This window comes from Elephantulus edwardii, unplaced genomic scaffold (genome assembly GCF_000299155.1).
Source record: "Elephantulus edwardii isolate Elephantulus edwardi_28Jun2011 unplaced genomic scaffold, EleEdw1.0 scaffold00021, whole genome shotgun sequence".
Classification (NCBI taxonomy): domain Eukaryota; kingdom Metazoa; phylum Chordata; class Mammalia; order Macroscelidea; family Macroscelididae; genus Elephantulus; species Elephantulus edwardii.
This window is the reverse complement of record NW_006399771.1, coordinates 18460177-18467255: the sequence shown is the minus strand read 5'-3', so window position 1 is coordinate 18467255 and position 7079 is coordinate 18460177. Positions and strand designations below refer to the sequence as shown.

General features: G+C 36.6%; 1 non-coding gene across 1 annotated transcript; it reads right to left on the bottom strand.

Annotated features, from left to right (window-relative positions):
* Positions 1-347: 347 nt before the first annotated feature.
* TRNAN-GUU lies at positions 348-421 on the bottom strand. The gene has a single exon. It is a non-coding gene; the product is annotated as a tRNA-Asn (tRNA).
* Between the last annotated feature and the right edge of the window lie 6658 nt (positions 422-7079).

Genomic DNA, 7079 nt, shown 5'->3' with positions numbered 1-7079 from the left:
TATTTAAATCCCTGTTCAATATATTTTGAGAAATCTAAAGTGTCCACATTTTTTATATCTTTTAATTATTATTAAATTTTATTAGTTTTAATGAACATTTACAGAGATTTTGGGTTTTCATTCATTCATTGTTGCACTGTTTTCTCTACCCTCCTCCCCAGTTCGTTCTTCTCCCCCCCCCCAAAATATATTATCTTTGTGTGTGTACCATCAAATCATATTTGACCAATACAGGAGGAGATTGTCCCTCCTCCAGCAGAGCATCTGGTGGATTTGAACTATGCACCTCTGGGATTGCAGTGCAGCTTTCTGCCACTAGGCCACCAGAGCTCCCCAAAAAGTCACCCTGTCCCTGGGTGGGCTCGAACCACCAACCTTTCAGTTAACAGCCAAACGTGCTAACCGATTGCGCCACAGAGACACCACATTTTTATATTATAGAAAAAATGATATGTTTGGACCAAATAATGATAGAAAAGAACTATAATCTGTCTAAGTGGTCATTTCTGTTTCATCTCTAAAAAGATTCATTTAAAAAGTGGGGAGTTTGGAGGCTAATATTTAAGTCTATCAACAAAATAGAATTCGTTTCTAAAATATAAAAATGTCATTACTTGTGTTACAAATCCCTAAATAAATTCATTGCCCTTTAATAGCCAAGATAATTCTATTTGTGATGCAAGTTTTTAATCCTTTTGTCCTGTAAGCAATATGCATAATCTTCTATAAGTCTCTTAACCTCTGAAAATTTTAGGATATTAAAAACTTATGAAATCACAGTATGACATTTCCAATGTTTTAAACATAATAAATAATTTGTCTAATATTTTAAAAGCCATATGTAATTTGATACAATATTGTTTATGCACTTTTGTCAAAATTAAGTGAAGGAGTGTGTAAAGGGGCAAACTAGGCCAGATGTTTGAAAAACAGACTGATGAAAAGAAATCATGTTTACCTTTGGGAAGCATTGAGAGGTATACTTAGACAAACAAGACCATTCATTCCCCTTATTCTTCAAATTCAGTCTCCCTTGGTGTTTTTCCTGGTTGTCATGGCCCAGTGACCTGTGAGATCTCAGGTGGGGAAGCCACAGTTGCCTAGTTGTTCCAAATAATCTGTAGAATTCATTATTTGTCTGTGGACAATGAAAAGGACTATAAATATAGCTGGCTCTTACGAAAACCTAAGTTGCAAAGACTGAAACTACAAGGCAATCTAGGAAATCATTGTTCACACTATACAGGGGTGTGTGTGTGTGTTTTACTAATAGAATTAGCCTGAGATTCCCGCAAAACAGTCAATCTCTCATAAGCACTAAAGCAAAAAATGACCACTGCCATTTTCTGAACAAGATTTTCAGGAATATTTATTGACAAAAAGTTAATTGTTTTTTCTAAGTATTTTTTTTTTCTTTTTTTCTGAAGAAAAATGGAGATTTAATCATAATCAAAAAAGACCATTTCAAGATCCATCCTGAAGTACAATGCTATGGATTGGATATGATCTATACACATACAAACAAATTGTTAATTGCAAATAGTTAATACATCTATTATTCAAATATACACACAAAGAAAGATGAGAATTTGAGAATTTTTACCAACTATTTTTTATTAGTAATTTTAATGACTATTTACAGAGATTTTGGATTTCCATTCATTCATTGCTGCACTTTTCTCCCCGCTCAGCCCTCCCCCCTCCCCCCAGTTCGCTCCTCTCTTTTAAAACTAAAAGAAATACTTCTTCCCTGGCACACAATCCCCCCCCCGCACACCCCCCCACCGCCCCAAGTACATTCCACTATGCAACCTTAATTGTGGACTCTTGTGATAACCATAATTACCCTACAATACATCACTGTTAAATTATTATCTCCCTCATCTGTTTCAGTGCAGTATACACAATTTTTTCCTAAGTATTTTATGGGAAAGAGTTTTGATTATAATTTAATAAATCTCAAATTTATAATACCTTATAGTTTTCTGTCTGGCACTCAGTTCTTGGACAGAAGCTTTAATTAATATTTATTATTCTTTTTAACTGTCTTTGTTATATGACCCGTATTCTTCTCAATCACTTGTTACGCATCTGAGAACTGGATAATGACTAAGGATGACAGAAGAAGAATCTATACCTCTGACCTGTGGTGCTGAAGAAGAGTATTGAACATACCATGGGCTGCAAAGAAAACAAACATGTCTGTCTTGAAGAAGGTGAAACCAAACTGCTCCTTGGATGCAAGGATTTTGAAGCTCTGTCTCACTTTGGGCATATGGCCAGGAGGGACCAGTCCTTGGAGAAGGATTTCATGTTTAGAAAGGCAGAGGGATAGTGCAAGAAAGAAAGACTCCAAATAAGATGGATTGCAATAGCATCTGGGGTAATGGGGAAAGATGTGTTGGAGACAGTGAGACTGGCTCAGCATAGAGCAAAGTTCAGAATAGAGCAGGGTTCAGAGCTATTGTTCAGAGGGTTGCTATGAGTAGCAGGTGACTGGTTGGCACATAACAAACAACAAACAATGACCAATATATAGATTTTTTTCCATAAGAAAAAAAAGGGTCATTAAACTCTTAGGTAGAATGATTTATTTAATAGCTTACAATATAGAACATAAATAATAAAAATAAATTTGCAAAATAGTGGATGGTCATTCTTATAAAGGTTGATTATTTCTGGTACTTTTTGCAGCACAAATTGTAACTGCCCTTTTTGTGTTTCTGAGGTGGATGTGCATGCACAAACCTTCAAACACAGTTTGTGTAGTTAGTGGTGAGTGTGGATAACATTATTTTACTTCCTGGGCAAACAAAACAGGAATTTTATTAACTAAAACAGCAATACTGATATCAGTCTGTAAGACATACAAATTTGAATATGAACTACATAACTGAGTCTTTTATTAGCAATTCCCTAACCGGAATAATTTTCTGAAGTCAGGTTCAAGTCTCTTCTACAACAAAGATAGATGTGTCCTTTGAGAAGCTAAGGCACAGAAGCTCAGGTGAAGCCTGTTAGAGGCACAAATAAATGCTAATTCAGGGAAATGCTATTTACACCAGTCTACTCCTCAATGCATTAATTTTCTCTTTTGCTTTTCCAAATGCTCCATTAAATTTCTCACATTTTTTTCCTATTGAGAATAATTTGAACATAGAATTAATTCCATCTGATACAAGACTAGTTAACCTGCTATATCTGAGCTGTATTTGCATGTTTTAGATGCTAGCTCAAAAATAACTGAATAATGAATTTGCAAGTCATGACATAAAGCAAATTATTATGCAATGAAATGTGATTAAATGGGAGCTGATTTTTAAACCACTATTATTTTTTTTTACTGGTTTATAATTACGTTTTTTCCATGACTATAAATTTTTACAGTCTATGTTTATGGATCTATTTTCATATTAACTTATGCTGTTAAAAAGAAATCAACTTGTTAAAACAATATGGATTTAACATAAAGACCCAAGAGTGGGATTATTTTATTTGGAGCCTTGAGTAAGTATTATAAATGTATATATTTAATAAATCTAAAAGCTAGAATTTAAATTTTATTACACTTTTATTCTATTCATTAAAAGACACTGTTATTCTTTAGTAATGCCTTGGAATAGGCTTACTAGTGTTCTTTAAATGTCACTTTACCATGATAGGTTTTATATTAATGGTTAACAGATTTATGTAGCAATAAAAGGATAGAAAAATAATGGATGAAGAGCCATCAATCACTGAAATAAGCTCTTAATTTGAAAGCTCATTTTGGAAAAATCCATGACAGACTAATATAAACAATATCTACCAAAAGTTAATTTCTTGTAGAAGTGCTAAATTATCATTATTATGGGCTCCAAATCAAAGACAAAATAGGTAGAGTCTGAAGTCATCTAAATTAGGTTTACTATTCTTCACAATGGTAGCATAGTAGTAAGGAACTCTGCTGCCAACCCAAAGGTAAGTGGTTCAAACGCACCATTTCTCTGTGGGAGAAAGAGAGGTAATTTTCTTCTGTGTAACATACTGCCTTTGAAAACCCTCTGAAATGGCAACTATGGTTCAGTTCCAACCCAACAGCACAGAACAACAACAATTCTTCACAAAGGAGCTTTGGTGGCCCAATGGTAAGGAATTGTGTTGGCAAACCAGATGTATTTGGTTTAAATCCACCAGCTGTTCCACGGAAAAAAGGGGGCAATCACCTCTATTGTATTTAACTGACTGTGAAAATCCACTGGAGGGTCAGTTATGGGTTGTTCCTTTTCATTGCTACACAATAACATCATTCTTCACAGGGTTTTTGAAGGCCTGCCACTTCAGAAGTGGATAGCCAATTTGTTTCTTGGTCTATCTTCATCTGGAAGTTCCTCTAAAACCTGTCCACTATGGGTGAACATGCTGGTATTAAAATACCAATAAATATCAATGACATAGCTTCCAGCATGGCAACTACTTCAAAGTCACTCCAGAACAGTAAACGGAAAAACAAGTGCTAGAGACATAAAAGCAAATGATAAACAAGCAAATATGTGTGTGTGCACAAATGTGTGTATGCTATATGTTGTTGTTATGTGCCATTGAGTCATCTGAGGCTCATAGTAACCCTTTATACAATATGAACAATAGACCTTAACTCTGTCTTATCCTGTGCCACCCTCATGAGCTCTCATACTTGAGCTCATTGCTGTAGTCACTGTGTCAATCCACTTGGTTGAGGGTCTTCCCTTCTTTATCCATTCCTCCACCTTTCCAAGTATGATGTCTCTCTCCAATGAATAGCTTTACCTAGCAATATGCCCAAAGTATGTGAGAAGAAGCCTTGACATCCTTGCCTCCAAGGATCACTCTGGCTACATTTTCTCCAAAGCATATCTAGTTGTTCTTTTTAGCAGTCCATTGGATAATCAGTACTTTTCTCTAACACCATAGTTCAAAGACTTCTATTTTTTTCTTTTTCTGTCATCTTTATTTATTGTCCAGCTCTCTGATAATGTTGCTGTTGTTATGTGCCATCGAGTCGCTTGCGACTCATAGCGACCTTATGTACAACAGCCCTAAACTCTGCACTGTCCTGTGCCAATCACACTGTCACTGACACTCCCATCCCAATTATCCCAGTCACTGAATCAATCCACATCACAGAGGGCCTTCCCCTCCTGCGCTGTCCCTCCACCCTACCAAGCATGATGCCCTTCTCAAAGACCGGTCTCTCCTCACAACATGTCCAAAGTATGTTAGGTGGAGCCTCAAAATCCTTGCCTCCAAGGAGACTCCTGGTTTAATCCTTTCCAGGACAAATCTGTTTGTTTTCCTAGCAGTCCATGGTATTCTCAATACTGTTCTCCAGCACCACAGCTCAAAGGCATCAATTCTCCTTCTATCCTCCTTGGTCATTGTCCAACTCTGATGCATAGCACGTGATTGTGAAGACCATGCCCTGTATCAGATGCACCTTAGTCTCCAGAGAGACTCTTCAGTCTCCAGAGAGTACTTAGTCTCCAGAGAGTACTCTTCAGTACTTTGGAGAGGTCCCTAATAGCAGACTTTCTCATGGCAATGCGCCTTTTAATTTCCTGGCTACTGGTGCCAAGAGTGTTGACTGTGGAGCCAAGCAAACTAAAGCTGTGTACAATCTCAATCTCTTCACCATCGATCTTGATGCTCCCAATTGGTCCAGTGGTGAGAATCTTTGTCTTCTTGACATTGAATCTCAAATACATAGTATCAAAGCTGTATGTGTGTTCATATATTTGTGTGTGATGAGAGAGACACCTTCATTGAAGATTTTCAACCTCCACTTCTAACACTAATGTAATCTATCTTATTTCTTGTAACAATTGACTCTGTTATCAATTAGTGTGAGAAGCAGCAGATTTCTTTAAAAGGTTTCCTTATTCATTCATAAAATGTCATTTGTCTTAGTATGTACCATGGTATGAGAGTGCCTCACTGACTGACCCTTGCTTGGGAGCTTTAAGGAAAAAAAAATACAGCTTGCTTCTTTTCCTTCCTTAAGTTTCCTAAAGATCCCTGAGAAACTAGCCAAAGACTCGGCTGTAACTGATAAACACAAAGTTTATGCACATCGCATACAGATCATACATCACTCCCATACAGATGAGTAAGACCCCACATGACTGCAGTCTAGACAGAAGTCATTGCAAAGGCACCCTTGATCCTGTAAGGTCTCTCTTCAGTCCCACCTACGTGACTGCAGTGCTATAGTGACTGTCATGAGGTAGGAGGAGGAACAGGAAGACATTTGCAAATTTATTTCTTCTTCCTGGTTCTCTAAGTTGTTCTGGATGCCTGACATTTGACACAGTGAATGCATTATCAAATCATTAGCCCCATCAAACATACCCTGATTGCATCTTCTGTCAATCAGTTCAGTGTAGATCCAAGAGGGAAGCAGTTAAGTGTTAATGGATTTGCTTTAGGCATTTTACAACCTATTGGTCCTAATTAGGCTAAAAAGGATTGCACAGATGACCTGGAAATTTAAACAATGAGTTTTATAGTTCTGCTCATATATCCTTCTTAAACAAGTCAGGGAGAATTTAAAATTAGTAATGGCTCAAAAATGTGTTAGATTTTGCTTTTTAAAAACAGACTCAAATATAAATATCTCATTGAGTGTTTATTTCCATTTATAGCGTGGCTTAGCAAATCTTAAAAAGGTATTACATGCAGTATACATAATTTATCCTGTTAACAGATGAGGGAGAGAACAGTTCTAAAGTGATATATGATTGGGTATTATGGTTATGACAAGAGTCCAGAATGAAGGTTGCATAGTGGAGTGTACTGGGGGAGGAGGGGTGTTGGGGGATTGTATACCAATGAAGGAATTTTCCTTTTGCTTTTCAAAAAGAAGAGCGAACTAGGGGGAAGGGGTGGGCAGGGAGAAAAGTGTAACAATGAATGAATGGAAATCCAAAATCTCTGTAAATGTTCATTAAAATTAATAAAATAATTTTTTTAAAAAGGTATTCCAATTGAAGTGCATTCAGGAAGTGGCCAACAATGCAGGGAAACAATGTACTTGCCAAAGTAATTTGAATTGATCACTCAAA